Genomic DNA, 17,157 nt, shown 5'->3' on the forward strand with positions numbered 1-17,157 from the left:
CCCGGATGGGGTGGAGGCCACTCACAGGAGGATCCGCTGAGGCGTCAGGCCAAAGCTCCGTCCGGCCCAAAGCCGCGTGATTTCTGGGACCAACACGCAGCCCAGCCCGTCTGGCACAGTCGGCACCCGCGGAGAGAGAACTCAGATCCCCTCTCTGGGGCAACAAGGGGTCTCTGGGGTCCCAAAGCAGCTCGGGGTTCCATAGGTGCTGGTGACCCACCCGTTTTTCCCATGCACAGGGGCCCATCGTTTCTGGATAAACCCAAGGCAGCCCCCTCCCTCCTCAGAGGCTACCTGCAATCTCCTTGTCTTTGCCGGGCTCCTCCTCGTCTTCCTCCCGAACCCCCACCCCTCCACGGTCTCCCCCACCCACCCGAAGTTAATTCCTCGGAAACTTTCCTTGGGAGCAATTTCCACTTCTTATTATGCCCGCTGCGCCGGCCTAGCTCGGTGCTATCAGGCTCCCTACAGCAGGGAAGACAGCTGACACTTGCCTGGAATAGCAGAGGTGAAGCGTGGAGGGGGCAACTCCCGGGATTATGATAAGGGCTCACAGGCCGTTTGGTATGCCGGCCCAGGCCACACGCTTTACCTTCCATATTGAGGTGATAAAGATGATTTTCCATGCTGGTCCCTATCTCCTATCAAGACCAAACATTCAAATGCGGCCCTTCATTCTCAACCCCCTCCCCCTGCAAGAGGCTCCCTCCTCCAAAGGAAATTGAACCTCATGATTTGAACGCGGGAAAAAAAATTAATTGAAGTAGCCAGGTCATTCCCTCCCTAGGACTCTCGGATTTAATGAAAAAATGGAGGTGATTTTGAAGCCAGGCGTGTTCGTGGGGTGCAGAGAAAGAAGGGACTAGAAGGTTTTTCTCCGGGGGAGGGCACTCCAAGGAGGCCCCCACTCCATCAGGAGGGCTCAGGACCAGGGCACCAAGTCCCACCCCACTCGCGCGGGCTGGGCTGACCGCAAAATTGTCACATCGGAGAGGAGCCTACAAGCGGGAGGGAAATACTGACCCAAAAGAGAGGTACTGGGTCGGGGGGGGGCCGGGGCGGGAGCGTGACTTCACTCCTCATCTCAATAAAATTTTACCAAAGGAGAAAGAGGCTTCAGGAAGGTGTGGGTTCCTTTTCTTGATTATTATTATTTTTTTAGGGTTTTGGAATTGTTTCCTGGGTTTGGAGTCTGTCAGCAGAATATTTATTGTACTTTATGGTACATTAGTAACGAGATTGTCTTCCCTCTCCACAGCCGACTTCAAACTCCCCCCCACCCCCAATCTGGAAGGAGAGTGTATTAAGTAGGAGGATTTCTTTTTTGCCAAAGTCAGCAGCTGTGGCAGAGACGCCCCAAGTCCCGGAACTCCGGCTTCGGTGGCATCGCCCACGGGGCCTCGGGGAGGGGGGAGGCGCCTCGGCTGGGCCCGGCACCCATTGCAGTCCTCATTCCTCATTCCTCCAGCCCTGCCCACACCGACCCCCCCACAGCACCCCCACCGAGCACCTCCCAGGTTCTTCCCAGGTTCTTCAGAGAGCCACTGGGAACCCCAGCACCCCTGGGCAGGGCACCCCAGCCCATGATGGTCTCAGCACCCGTCACAAGTTACAGCCCAGACAAGAAGATGACCAGCCGGTAGGAAAGGGCCCAGAGGTGGGGAGGGCTGGGCTGGGGAGGCAGCCCATCCAACCCCCTCCCGCAGGAGCAGAGGGACAAAGGGGCCGGAACAGAGAGGCTGGCCGCCCAGCCAGCTGCCCGGCCCTCAGAGGCTTCCCATACAGGTTTTACAGGTCTGCCTCAGAGGCGGGGAGCAACTGGCCACAAGCCATTAATTACAAATTGGTTCGGGGAGGGGAAGACCGGAGGAGACATTTCCACATCCCGGCTCCGATCTCTGGTGGAAATTCCTGCTCCGTCCAGGATGGGCCCCAGAACAAGCCCGGGGCCTGGAGAGAACCCGGCACCTGCCCGTGTCTGCTGGGGAGGCCACTCAGAGGGCTGCCTCTTGAGGCCTCACTTTCCCCATCTGTCAGCCCAGGGGTTGGATCAGGTCATCTTGAGGGACATTCCTGATTCCGATCGTCACAATCATGACGGCAACAAGGACTAATGCACCAGGTGCCACGTTTGCAATGTCACTGAGCCCTCCCAGCAACAACGCAGCTGGCACTGTGACCCTCAGGGGGCAGCGTGGGGCCGGAGAAAGAGCAGCGAGTGCCATGGCTCCCGGGGGCCATGGAAGCCTCATCATGGGCAGGGAGGCACAGGGCCCAGACCCGGTCCTGCTGGGCTCCCCCTACCCCGTGACTCCACACCGCTACTTTGGACAGTTCCATAGGCCTCGGATTACCCATTTATCTTCCAACTTTTCCTCATCGACTAAAAAGAAAGAAAGAAATGTGTCTGGAATCTTAAAGACTCCTGGAAGAGCTCCCATGCTGTGGTAGCTCTCTCCCAGGCCCGTGCAGATGCCGGCTAAAATGGGGGAAATCCAAGTCTGGTTCTTTATTCCAGGGGGTGGACAGGGCCACCAAGCCCGGATCGTAGAAGCACCACCTGCCGCAGACCCTGGGCTGGCACTCAGCATCTCTCCTCTTTGGCCAGAACCCCTAGGCCTCTGGGCTCCTCTCCTCCAGCAGAACCCCCCGCCCACCCCTGCAAGCCCCAGTGCAGGGCTTCTCAGGCTCACCACTGACGTAGGGCTCCCATAACTGTGGGGTGGGGCCCTCCTGTGCACTGTGGGCTGTTGACCAGGCTCCTTGGCCTCTGTCCTCTGTAGATGCCAGCAGCTCCCCGCCCAGCTGCTGCAACCACCACAAATATTTCCAGGTGGTGCCTAGGATTCTCAGGGGGACAAAATTATCCCCCAGTGCAGATCCCCTGCTCTAGCAGTGAAAGGTACAGGGACGAGGCTACCTAGGGACAAACGCCCCTTTCGGTCCCTTAGTTGTGCCTTCAGCATGCCGCTCGACTTCCCACGGCTCAGTCTCCACACCTGAAAAACGCAGGTGATAATGATATGCAAAGATATGACCTAGAGGTTCCATGAGGCACGTGTGAGGGGGCTCAGTCCAGTATCTGACAAGTGTGTGCAACCAAAGGAAATGATCGTGAGTGGGGGGAACAGATAGTGTCACCCAGACAAGACAAACACCGAGGATGGCAGTCACTGGGGCTGGGGCCGATGTCTTCGTGAGCTGAGCATGTCACAGGTTAAAATTTATCTTTGGGGTTTGAGACCTGATCCTGAAAGCCCTGGTGGTCCCATTGTCCAGTCCTTGATCTGAAGACTCCACTTCAAGGTTTGTGTCCTTTTATTAGGTCACCAGTCCTCAACCCTGGGACAGTTTTCACCGCTAGAGGATATTTGCAATGTCCAGACACATTTTATTATTATTATTATTATTATTATTACTACTACTACTACTATTATTATTCAGATAAAGAGAGAGTGCGGGGAGGAGAAGAGGAAGAGAGAGCGAGAGAATCTCAAGCAGACTCTGTGCTGAGCCTGGAGCCCGATGTGGGGCTTGATCTCACGACCCTGAGATCATGACCTGAGCTGAAATCAACATTTGGATGCTTAACTGATGAGCCACCCAGGCATTCCTGGAGATATCTTTGTCATAGCTGGGTGGAGGGCAGGTGCTTTGGGGCAGGTTAAACATCTTACATTGTATGGGACAATGCTCTGTGACAAAGAATTATGCAACCAAACATATCAGTGGTACCTAGCCTGAGACACCCTGCACCAGACAGATCAAACCCACTTGCTTTCCCTTTTTGCCTTGGCCACTGGGAAGCTCAGAGCAAAATTTTATATTCAACTGCCATAGCTTCTCTTGGCCAAGGTTTCTGACTCAACTCTTAGCCCCCCTCCCATTTTTAATTAAATCTTTTTTTTTAACCTTCCCCAAATAGGCCTATAGAATGTTTATCTCATTTTGATCATGTTTTATTGTTATTGGAAATGGGCAAATAAACCAAACCAAAGCTAATTCCTGTTGGGGTTTCTTAAAGGGATTTTTTTTTTTTTTAAAGATTTTTATGGCTCGCAGTTTCTCTCCTAAGTTATACCATCCTCTCGACAGCCATGAAAGGCGAGTGGGAGAGGAAGCAGGTTCAGGCAAGTGTCTCTGTGAGTAAGTGAAACTGGAACTTCCCCGTGAATTCAATGAAATGTCAGCAACTGAATGAATCCTATCGATGTGCTTGGAGAGGGAAGAGCAATAACTATAAATACATTGACCAATTAATCCCCATGGCAACTCTTTCAAAAATGACACTATTTCCTTTTAAAGAAGAGAAATCTAACATTCCCGACCAGTGTGGATGACTCACTTTGTATCCGCATCCAGAAGCCAATTCGGTTAATTCTGTGTCTACACAGACTATGTTCCCCAGATGGCTGGCACATTTGGGGCTAACTACCCACTCGCAGCCGGCCCCATCACCCCAGCGCCCCCTGCCCTCTGCTGCCCCAGACTGCCTGATGGAACGCTCAGCTCAAAACAGCAAAAGTGGTACAACCCAACAGTGGAATGCTAGTCCACCATAAAAAAGAGTGAAATCCTGAGTCACGGTACAACATGGAGGAACCAAGAAAATGTCATGCAGAGTCAAAGAAGCCAAACACCAAAGGACACCTATTGTAGGAGTCCATTTATAGGATCTAAATACTCAAGAGAGGCAGATCTAAAGAGACAGGAGGTAAATTCGTAGTTGCTTAGGACAGGAGTCAAGGGCAGGAATGGGGTGTGGTCGCCGACGGGTGCTGCTCTCCTTCTGGATGGGCAAGAATGTGCTAGAAGTGGATAGTGGTGACGGGTGCACATTGCGAGACTATCAGATGTCACTATGTTGTACACATAAGATGGTAAAACAGGGTCTATTTCATGCATGTGATTTCTGCCACCGTTTTTAAAAATGTATAAAGATTAATGAGAGAAAATAAGAAAAGGGGGGGGGAGGAAGGGAAAGAGGAAGGGGGGGAGGGGGGAGAAGCGCATAACCAGCCTGACTCCCTTGGGCTAAGAGTGTGTGCCCATCTTTTCATCTCTAATATTGGAATATTGTTTGCACAACAAGCCAGCCAGATAGAAAACAAAAAGAAGAAGAAATACACAAAACCCAGACCGCTGGGACAGCTGAGTCTCGCTACCGTTGTGGAGAATCAGCAGGTCAAAAAGGTGATCTGATCGGTGTGTCAAAGGGTTATTTTGTCTACACAACACGGCACAGCTGGTTCGAAGTTTGGGGTTTTGTTTTCTTTTCCCTCGCTTTGACTGGCTGCCTTAACTTGGCGAATAAGCAATTTGAGAATGACTGGGGAAAAATAATATTTTTACTCAAGCCTGGGTTTCCAAATTGTCCAATTAATCGAAGGGGGAAAGTCCTTTCTTTGAAGGGTCTGGCCTCGGGCACTTGGAGCCCAAGTGAGGTTTGGTCGGTCTCCAAGCCATGGGGAAATGGCTCAGGGAGCCTACTGGGCTGAGAGGGGAGGCTTTTCTTCCACAGGTGGCTGGAGGCTCATCCCAGCACTATTTACCCCAGAAAAGCAACCTCACCCCAGGCTCAATTGAGAGTCCGAAGGAGGTGCCAATAGCACCTTCCAAGCAGCTATTACATATGCTTGTCTTCAAGCAAACAAACAAAAAACTAAGGACACGAAGACACATTTTCACACAAATTTGAGTAAAACAGCCCTTGAACCCATGGCATTATTGCAAATGGGAAATATTGGCAGCAAACACTTGAAAACGCAAGGAAAATTTTGTGATGAGCAGTTTTGATTTTGTTCTGATACTTTGCAAAGAACGAGTGTTGCTTTTATCATATAAAACTTTTTTTCTTTTTTTCAAATGTTTGCAGGGAATATCAAGGACCAGCGTTCCCTTTGAAATGGCTTCCAGCTTGCAAATGGTCTGCAACTCCTCTTTGCTCTCTGGCTGTCACGGCAGCTGCGGTGGGAGAAATTCAGATCACAGGCAAAAAAAGCTTCTGGAGGCTGCTCCTGGCTGCGTCCCAAAGATGCAGCCTCGGCACAGAGCGATAGAGAAACCCAGCCTGAGCGAGGCAATGGGGCTTCGGGGGACACACAGCCTCCCCCGCCCCCAGGAATGTTTCTCTCCATCCCCCCCACCCCCGGTCCTTCTGGGATAGACTTCTTTCTCAGAGAAGGTGGAGAGTGTCCTCTTAGATCCAAGTGAAGGGGCTTCTCCCCGAGTCTTCCCTCTACTCCTACCTCTCCACTTAACTGGTTGTGTGTCCTTGGGCAAGTCATTGGAATCTCTCACCAGGAAAAATAAATGCTTGTTCCCATGAGGTTCAAATGAACAAGCCCAACTTTAACCCTGTGTTCAGGCCCCTCAGATCTGTGCATGACCCTCTGAATCCGTGTCAACTCTACCAATGAGGAAACAGAAGCCCAGAGTCACACAGCTAGAAAATGGAAAGTCAGGATTCGAACCCAGATCCCTGGCTGCTGGGCCCAAGCTCTTTTGAATGGTTTCTCTCTCTCTCTCTTTTTTTTTTTTAAAGATCTATTTATTTATCTGAGAGAAAGAGAGAGAGCACAAGCACAGGGAGGGTGAGCAGGAGGGGGCTGAGGGTCAGAGGGGGAAGGAGAAGCAGACGCCCTGCTGAGCAGGGAGCCCGATGCGGGACTGGCTGTGGGGCTCGATCCTAGGACTCTGAGATCATGAACTGAGCCAAAGGCAGAGGCTTAACCCACTGAGCCACCCAGGCAGCCCACTGGTTTCTCATTCTTGTGTCCGTGTTACCCCTCGGACTACAGCTTGAGGACGGACACTGTACCTGGTTCAGCAAACATTTGTGAAGAATTTAAATAATACTTCATTGTGCGACTCCCAACTCTGAGCTGCTGTGCTACGTGCTGTCCACGCATTAGCTCCTTTCATCTGTCAACAGTCCCTGAGAGGGAAGCATTGTTCGTCTCCCCATTACACAGATGAAGAGATGAAGGCACACAGACGTAAACGGACTCACCCAGTATCTCTGAGCTGGGAAATCAGGGAATCTAAACCCAAGAACGTCTGCAGGGCTGAAGATTAAAATTATTGGCTCTGTGGCGTGGGTACTACAACAGGTATCTCTATAGGACCTGGGGTAATGGATTCCAAATGGAAGGTTTGCCGAGAGCGGGCTCAGCCTACAAGGCTGCTGGAAATCTTGACCTTGGCTCTGACTTACAGCTGGGCAGCGACACTCCGGACCTGGAGCTGGTACATGGAGACTCCCAGGATGAGGCAAAGACGGTGGGAGCGTGAACCAGCTGTGGACATTACCCAGCTGCTGGAGACAAGCTAAGATGTTCTTTTCCTTCTGGACCTTGGATGTGACTCGCTGAGAAAATGGAGGTGATTCCTTTCCAACCTCTTACACATATAACGCGCACAGAAACGGATCCTAGTAGGGATGAATAGATGAGACCAAAAACGTGCAGCCAGGGACAGCTGGCTCAGGCCCTCACACCCCTGCACTCCCACCCCAGGTTTGGGCGGGGAGGGTGCAAAGCTCGGAACACCAAGTGGGAGGCATGGTTCGGGAGTATTCCTCACTACCCTCTCCTCCAGGAGAGGAGAAATAAAGAAAAGGAAGGGAAAATAAAGAAAATTCTTCTAAAGGATTTTGAAAGGACCCCCAGAGGCACCTGGGTGATTCAGTGGGTTAAGCCTCTGCCTTCGGCTCAGGTCATGATCCCAGGGTCCTGGGATCGAGCCCCGTATCGGGCTCTCTGCTCAACTGTAAGCCTGCTTCTCTCTCTCTCTCTGCCTGCCTCGCTGCCTACTTGTGATCTCTCTCTCTCTCTCTGTCAAATAAATAAATAAAAATCCTTAAGAAATAATAATAATAAACATTTTTTAAAAATTGAAAGGACCCCCAGCTCATTCCAAGGAAGCTCGGCTTTATGCAAATTCCCATATTTAACGTAAAACCACTTGTGTTCATGAGTACTTGAAAATATGTTTGACCTGATGGCACATTTGAATGGTCTATATTTTGCAATCACAGCAAACCAGTATTAGTCAACACTTCTTGAACATGTCTTTCAGGGAATAAAGAAAACTGAAACCTGCGCTTTTTATCTGTGTCCATAGGTATATTCCTTCCTGTGGACTTCAACCCACATCAGTGTTTTGAGCACGGATACACACACGTACACACACTCTTTACAACCCCATGGGTTTCTTCCCTAAAATTAATCAATATGTGAGACATACTTCCATGAAACTTCTCGATAATGCCCAGCTCTGGACATTCAGGACAGAAGAAAATTTCTAGGTTTAAACCATGAATGCAAGCATAGGGACCCTCTGACCCCATAATTAAACGGAGAAGCACATTGAGACCCAGAGGGTAAGTGACTTGCCCAAGGTCATACAGTAAATCTGTGCTGGAGCCCAAGTGGGTACCCAGGCCCCCTGGCTCCTAGTCCAGCACTGCCCAGAGAGGAACAAGAATAGAAGTCATTGTCTAAATTCAAAGGACACAAATACCACTTCTCCATCCCTGAGGAGAGCCAATGGAGGGAGTCTTTGCAGACACAATTGCCACAAAAAGTTTTCAAAGCCTTTCCTAACCTAATATATGTAAAGAAATCTTTGGAGAGTCATTCCCCATTAATCAGCTGTCAGCAGCATTCTGAGGGAGGGGAGGGCAGTGGAGAATGGAGAAGACGAACTCATTTTCCAGAGCCTGTCTCCAGGATTTCAAAAACGAGTTTAGCACAACCAGTCACTTTGGGGGCGTCTGAGAAAATAAGAAACGGCTCTCACACCCTCGTGTGCTCTAAACCTGCACCATGATCCTTCTGATTTAGTGACTCACACTTTAGCATACCTCAGAACCTTCTGGAAGGCTTGAGAAAGCACAGATGGCTGCCCTCACCCTACCCCCCACCCCCTACACCTGCCACCCCAGATACCGCAGGTCTGATGTGGGGTCTGAGAAGTCGCATTTCTAATCAGCTTCCCCGCAATGCCCATGCTGCCGGTCCGGGGACCACACTGAGAATCAGTGCTCTGGGGGCCACTGAAGCTCTTCGTATGACCCAGACAAAAGGGTGGGGAAAAAAAATAAAACAACTTTATTCACCTGGGGGCAGAATAGTGCTAGTGCGGCAATCAGGCAGGAGACTCAGAGCTGGGCAGAGGGGACTGGCGGCAAGCTCTGCACAGACTCCAGGGGCAAAGGACCATCTCGGCTGTTCATCAGAGCCTGATCCCAGGGCTGGCACATCAGGATGCCAGAGGGACACGTGCTTCCGGATGCTCTCTTTGTTGTTGGGTGGAGGCAAATCACACCGGTCCCTGCCCACTCCCCAAGCCGAAAGGAAGGGAGAGATGGCCAGGGTCTGGGGGAACTTGGAGAGTGACCCATGAGACTCATTTCTTTGCCTTGATACTAGGTTGGGGGTAATTGGGTGCTGAGGCATGAACATGACCCCCAAATCTGTTTCTTTTCATTGTAATAACTTCCATGCGGATGACTTCATTATTTAAAGCTATAATCCTCATTACAGAAAATTTAGAAAATGCCTGGAGGCAAAGAGAAGAGAATCAGTATCTCCCAGAATCATACCCCATGGTAGCACTCAGCATTTGGCTATACCCCTTTCTGGGATTTTTTCTCTGCATATACATATCTTTTTTTTTTTTTCTTTTTAAGTAAGATCATGCTGGGACCCCTGGGTGGCTCAGTCGGTTAAGTGTCTGCTTTCAGGTCAGGGCATGATCTCAGGGTCCTGGGATTGAGTCCCACATCGTGCTCCCTGCTCAGAGGGCAACCTGCATCTCTCTCTCTCCCTCTGCCCCTCTCCTTGCTTGTACGCTCTCTCTCTCTCTCTGTCAAATAAATAAATAAAAATCTTTTTAAGAAAATAAAGTAGGACCCTGATGATTTGGAAGCTTCTTTTTTTTTTCCCACTCCATTTTCATGAACATTTTGCTAGATGATTAAAAATTCTGAGAGGTAGTACACGTCACCCCAACTCCTACCCAGCACAGCGTTCTGCAGAGACAAAAAACGGGGCCATTCAAGATGCACCTGCACCTTTCCAAAATCATCTATTCACTCAGTTAAGAACAATAGACCTTAAAGGTGCCTTGCTGGCTCAGTCGGTTAAGCGTCCAACTCTTGATTTTGGCTCAGGTCATCATCTCAGGATTATGAGATCAAGCCCCCTATCAGGCTCTGTGCTGAGCATGGAACCTGCTTAATATTCTCTCTCTCCCTCCCTCTCTTTCTCTCTCTCTCTCTCCCTCTCCCCTTTCCCCTGCTCCCAATCTCTCTCTTAAAAAAAAAAAAAAAACCAAACTTAAAAATAAAATAATTTTTTTCTTTTTTTTTCATATTTTATTTATTTATTTGACAGAACGAGATCACAAGTAGGCAGAGCAGCAGGTAGAGAGAGAGGAGGAAGCAGGTTCCCCGCCAAGCAGAGAACCCGGAGACAGGGCTCGATCCAGGACCCTGAGATCATGACCTGAGCCGAAGGCAGAGGCTTTAACCCACTGAGCCACTCAGGTGCCCCCCAAAAATAAAAAAAAAAAATTAAAAAAACCACACAGACCCTACAACTAGATTGTCTGAGTTCACACTGTATGTACCACTGACCAGGTAGGGGACCAAGGACAAGCCTCCTGACCTATCACTGGCTCACTTTCTTAGCCAATACAATAGAGGTGGTAATCTTAGTACAGATCTCAAACAGTAGTGAGGACTAAATGAGCTAAGATGGTTGCTAGCACTAAGTTAAAGAAACATTACACAAGTGCCAGCTTTTACAATGTGTCCTTATGATGGCTCCAGAGGATTCCTTTATATGCGTGTTTCATGATCTATTTGTCAATGTTATACTGTTTGAGATTTCTCCCCCATTTTCCCTATTATAAAAAAATTGTGAAGAATATACTTATATCTTTGCACATGTGCGTGATAAGTTCCTAGAAGTACAAAGTGATATCCCAAGGATGGTTCTAAGTATTTCTAGAGCTTTTAAAACACTCTGCAAGTTGCCCTTCAGAAAGCTGGTACTAATTTACTCTGTCACAAATAGTATAGGAGAACCCCAGCTTCCAGAACTCTCAGCAACCCTGGGTAGTATAGCTTTTCCCCCTCACAACTGCCACTTTAATGGGTGAACATGGCACCTCATTGTCTTCATTTATTTTGCTTAGGTATCTCGTAAAATGGATAGTTTTTCATATGCTTCTAGCCCTTGTGTATTAAAGGTGTAGGTCTTTAATCAATTGCCTGCCTGTGTGTTTCTGCCTAAAGATGGTGTGTCATCCTTATTGATTTGTGAGAGCTCTTTATATAGCAAAGACACTGAAGTACTGAAAGTATTTTCTCTGATCTGTCATTTTCATGATTTTATTTTCGGTGGGTTTTTTCCTTTGCGTGTTACTTTGTTCCCCTCAGATCCACTTGTTAACTAACCAGAGGTGCCCTCACTCTCCCCCTCATCAGTATCCTTCCAGCCGGGTTCCATCAGCCTGGGGCCCTTTTAAGTTTGTAGCCTGGGGCCATCCCTTTGATTTACTGCCCTCTACATAATGAAAAACCCAATTGGAAAGTGGTCTATCAGGTCTGTCCAGAAGTCCTAGATGACCCCAAGTCTGCTTGGCTCCTACCCCTGCTGGCAGCCCAGGTCATAGGTCATCACGCCCCAATGACCCCCAAAAAGGAATAAATCAAACCCCCTGGTGATAACAGTTGATGCCAGCCAACTGGTTTGGCTGCTTGCTTTTCTAAATTTCCCTGATAATTTCTGGTAGAATGTAAGATACAGCCCAGGGCCTCAAGAGGAAAAATAATACTCAACAGCAGATAAACCCTAAAAACCGCCCCTTCCTGAGCCCTGCTAAGTGCCAGCGCTGTGCGCACATCTCTCCAGCAATCCTCCACAAGCTGAGTGTTACTGCGCCCATTTCCTAAATGAGGAAATGGAAGTTCAGAGAGGTGAAGTCACTTACCCTAGGAAACCCAGCTGGTGAGGACAGAAACCAAGATTAAAACGGAGCTCATCGGGTTTCAAAGCCTGTGCCGGATTACAGAGCCCCACTCGCTGGACCCACCTGGGTTAACCCCCACTGTGCCCCCTGCTCACTCCAGAACACCAGGAAAACCACTTCACCACCCTAATCCCTTTTTCCTTCATCTGGGGATGACCACACCCTTCCCCTGTACCACACAATATGGAAGCCAGAATCGAGTTTTTAAAAAATGGACATGAAGGGGCACCTGGGTGGCTCAGTCGGTTAAGCATCAGACTTCAGCTCAGGTCATGATCTTGGGGTCCTGGGATTGAGGTCCACGTCGGGCTCCCCGCTCAGTCCTCTGCCTCTGTCCCTCCACTGCTCTCACACACACACACTCTCTCTCTCTTTCAAATAAATAAATAAAATCTTTTTTTTTTTTTTTTAGATTTTATTTATTTATTCGACGGAGAGAGATCACAAGTAGGCAGAGAGGCAGGCAGAGAGAGGAGGAAGCAGGCTTCCCACCAAGGAGAGAGCCTGATGCAGGGCTCGATCCCAGGACCCCGGGATCATGACTTGAGCCGAAGGCAGAGGCTTTAACCCTCTGAGCCACCCAGGCACCCCAATAAAATCTTTTAAAAACTAAACTAATAAGCCAAAAATACTGATGGCATTAAGGATAAATCTCAAAAACACTGTGCGAAGCTTCAGAATGGTACACAGGGCGTACATTAAATAAACTGTAAAAAGTACAGATTTTCAGATAAATATGGAGTAAACTCATAAAAGCGTGTGTATGAATTTCCTAGGGCCCCTGTAACAAACAACTTTAAACTTGGTGACTTAAAACTACAGAAACTTACTCTCTCATGGTCCCAGAGGCCAGAAGATGCCCCGTCACTCTAACGCGTGGCCAAAACCAAGGTGTCCCAGGACTCACTCTTGCCAGAGGCTCTGTGGTCAATCCCTTCCTTCTGGCTTTTGCTGGCTGCCAGCATGCCTGGACTTATAGCCACATCCCTCTAATTTCTGTCTCTTCGACCACAGCACCTTCTTCTCCTCTGTGTCAACTCTCCCCTTTCCTCCTCTCTTATAGTGACACGTGTCATGGCATTTCAGGCCCCCTGGATCACCGAGGATCATCTCTCCATCTCAGGGTCCTCAGTCTGGTCCTATTTGCAAGGACCAGACTGAGGTCTGGTCCTTTACACTGTAAGGTAACATTTACAGGCTCCAGGGACTAGGACGCAATATCTTCGGGAGGCGTGATTCAGCCTATGACAGCATGCATAGAAATGCAATGTGCCATATTCGTGCCTGTGCTTGCTTCCGGAAGAAAAGAAAGGGAATGGGGGAGGGGACAGGTGCATTAAGGGGCCAACTGCATCTGGAAGGACCCATCCTATAATACTGTCTGTGTGAAATATTTAATAAGTTATTTAAAAAACAAAAACGCAAAAACAAAAACCTTAAGCCCTACCAGCTCCTAACTGTGTGACCCCACACACACAATTTATTGCACATTTATGGACTTTTGGTTTCTTGTCTGTCTTAATGGAGTTACTGATACCTACCTCACTCAGTCAGAGACTATGTCCGACGTGAAGTGCCTATTAACAGCTCATGGTTACGGGTCACCAATAACATCATTATTGTCGCTGTCCTCCTGAAACCAAGGAACATTTCCTATGGCACGCACACGCACGCACACACGCGCGTGCACACGCCCACCCTCCTGAGCGAGAGAAAGTTTTTCTGCTCCCAGCCCTGGTTTCTGAAACTCAGCACTGGGAGGGGGTGGGGAGAAGAGAGGAGCTGAAAACTACAATGGCAGGAGCGGGGAGGGGGGAAGCCCCTTTGCAAAGGTACTTTTTCATCTCCTCTCACTGCCACTATAGAGAATTAGATGGAATTCATTTTTGTGATGAAGGAATTAATGGTTATGGAGAGAATCAGGTTCAGGTGGAAGACTTGAATCCAAAGAAGGGAATAAAGCCTTGAAATTCAAATGAAAAATTATTATATAAGCATAAAGGAAACCTATTTTACACCTGTAAGACTAAATGTATAAATATGAACCAACTGCTCCCTCTGGGAAATGGGGATTGTGCTTCTAATTCACCTAGACAAATATGCAGTGCGCCCTCCCTTCTGCCCATACATTTCAATGAAGACCTAGCACCCGACAGGTGCTCCTGGGTATCCCCCAGACTGGCCACCTCCTCCCTCAGGGTCGGCACTTTCTAGCCAGGCAAAAGCCCCTCTGGCGTCCCCAGAGCGCCCAGGAGGGAAGTAGGCTCCAGAAGCAGAAAAGTCCTTGGACAAGGTCATCGCAAAGCCTCCCTCACCGCGCCACCATTCTCTGGTCCTGCATCCCCCATCCCCACCCCCATGGACTCCCGAGGCAGGACGTCCGATGCTACGGTTATTAGAATGTTTTAACTTCATTCATTCATTCATTCATTCATTTATTATTCAGTAGCACCTCTGAGCACCTGCCATGGGCCAGTCTCTGTGCTCAGTGCTGGGCATCATCTGGTTTATAAAAAGGGAAACCGAGGTGGCAAGAGACTGCACGGGAGCAAGCAAGAAAGAAAACAGACTTCAGCATCAAAGAAGTCTTCGTTAAAATCCCTTCCCTACCACCTACTATCTTTGACCTTGGGCCAGTCTTAGTTTGACCTTGGATGTCCCAGGGTCTCAGTTTCCCTCATCTGTAAAACAGAGATGCTGAGAGCCACCATACACAGGGGGCTTTGAGATTAAACAGCCTTGCTGTTCAATGCCTGGCACAGGGCAGGCATTCAAAAATACTAGTTATTGGGGTGCCTGGGTGGTTCAGTGAGTTAAGCCTCTGCCTTCGGCTCAGGTCATGGTCTCGGGGTCCTGAGATGGAGCCCCACATCGGGCTCTCTGCTCAGTGGAGAGCCTGCTTCCCCTCTCTCTCTGCCTGCCTCTCTGCCTACTTGTGATCTCTGCCTGTCAAATAAATAAAATCTTTTTTTTAAATGCTAGTTATTAATATTGGTGCCCCAAAGCAAAAAGTAATATGATCATTCAACTCAGCTCTTTATTGAGCACCCTCTGTGTTCTTCTAGACACTGAGCTCGGCCCTAGAATGCTTGCAGAGGCGAATACAGGAAGGTCCCCGTGGCTGACGGCCGAAGAAATGGGAATCGAGGAAGCCATCGTGCACCGAGTACCGTCTTCGGACCGAGGCTCCCCCAGTTCTCATCACTGCCACTGACCACACTGCAGAACAGCCACATTGGAGTTCCATCGGAGCATCTTTCATGACGCGGGTATGGCTGGTCACCCTCCCCATGTTCCACGGGCTCTAGGAGATCTTAGCACACAGAAGGCACACACCAAAGGTTCGAAATCACTGAGAATCACTGGTGGCACAAGATTCAAGCCCAGGTCTCCCCTGCCTTTTCCCACGTCCAGATATCTTGCAGGTGCTAGAATCATTCATTCATTCATTCATTAGGCCAATGAAGATTCACAGAGCATCTCCTGTGGAACTTGGGCTACAACTATAAATACACTGAACAAGGGCTCCTGTACCCAGGAGAGGAAAGACCCCTCCCTACGGAGGAGACCATGGTGGAGGAGGGGCTTCCCCAGGAGACCAGGAAGGAGGAGCCCTGGGGACCAAAGGGGCCCAATCCATCAGCCTCCCCTTAGCTATCTGCAGCGGGGACCAGGCATTCTTTGATGCTTTTGTCCTCATTCCCATCTCACCCCTCCCCCCAAAAGCCTGGGAACCTGGAGGGAAAGTTAGTCTGGGCTCCTGGGCTTCCCAGGAACCTATGCACAGTCAGGAGCTCCAGGCCAGCCAGAGCTGGGCACCAACACCTCCCCCCTTAGATTTGTTCAGTGAAAATGCTTTGCCGACTCCATAGATGCTCAGCTGTGATAAGGTAATTGGGCAAACGCGCAGTCTACAGCCCATGAACACCAGACTCGGCACCTGGGAGTCGTGATCTAAAGGGGCCAGAGAAGACAGCCCATCGCCCTCCATCGGACACTCGGACACTCGGTCTTTTGTTAAAGCAGCAGGAGCTTGGGAGGAGCCAAACCGAGATTCCCCCTCCCAGCGCGCGCGCGCACACACACACACACACACACACACACACACCTCCAGCTCCTCCTACCTGCACTCCTGGGTGCGCACCTGCAAACACACACACACACACACACACACACACACACACACACACACACACGTTCAGGTATGGGCACACGTACGTGCTCTCCGACACTCTGACACGGGTACACATGTGCTCTCAGCCTCACATAGGGCTCCTTGCACCCTGGCACTGGGTCACCTCTGCCCCCATTCCATGCCCTTTAGCCCCCCACCCCCCACCCCCCCATGGAAGAATCCTCCTCTCTTTCCCACACCAGGAGTGCAGAGGACACAGGGACTGCCAGGGAGAGGGGAAGGTTTCTACAGATATTAGGGAACACATTGCAAAGATAACCTTGACTGCATTTCTGGAAGCCAGTGGAACGCAGCTAGCAGGAGCCCAGAGGAGAAAGAGGGGGAGAGGGGAGGAGGGGGGCAGGAAGAGGCTCACCCAGATCCTATGAGGAGGTGGGCTGGGGGGAAGCTGATTACTATTACTGTTGTTATTAACCTTGGGAATTGGACTCTGAGACGTACTATTTTAGTACTGTTTTATTTTTCTGGGGCAAAGGAAAATGTCAAGCCAGAAAACGTCCCAGTTCCCCTCCCCTTCCTATTCTGGTTTGGACAGATATTTCAAGATCGCTCTTCCAAGAGTGGGACTTCTTACGAGAGAATTCTTAATAGAAGATTGCGGGCGTGGAGGCAAGGTGTTCTTTCTCAAGAGTTCCCCTTCCTAAGCAGCACTGAGGAGTGCCAGCGTCCGAACCCGAGGGAGCCTCCAGAAGGTCCTTTGTTCATGGATATTCCATTTCTCTCCCTGTCCCCACGCCCACCCCCTCCTCTCTCATTATCAAACATTTGAAGACTGAATAATTCCGTTTGTTGATGTCTTTGGCCAGAGCCTCTGAAAACGCAGAAGGCCTGCTGAAATCAAAACCCCCGGTTTTCAAGGTGGATTTATCACCCTTTAAAGGAAGATTCATTGGGTAATCGCTTTCAGAAAGTGCTCATTG

This window comes from Mustela lutreola, chromosome 10 (assembly GCF_030435805.1).
Source record: "Mustela lutreola isolate mMusLut2 chromosome 10, mMusLut2.pri, whole genome shotgun sequence".
NCBI classification, from domain to species: domain Eukaryota; kingdom Metazoa; phylum Chordata; class Mammalia; order Carnivora; family Mustelidae; genus Mustela; species Mustela lutreola.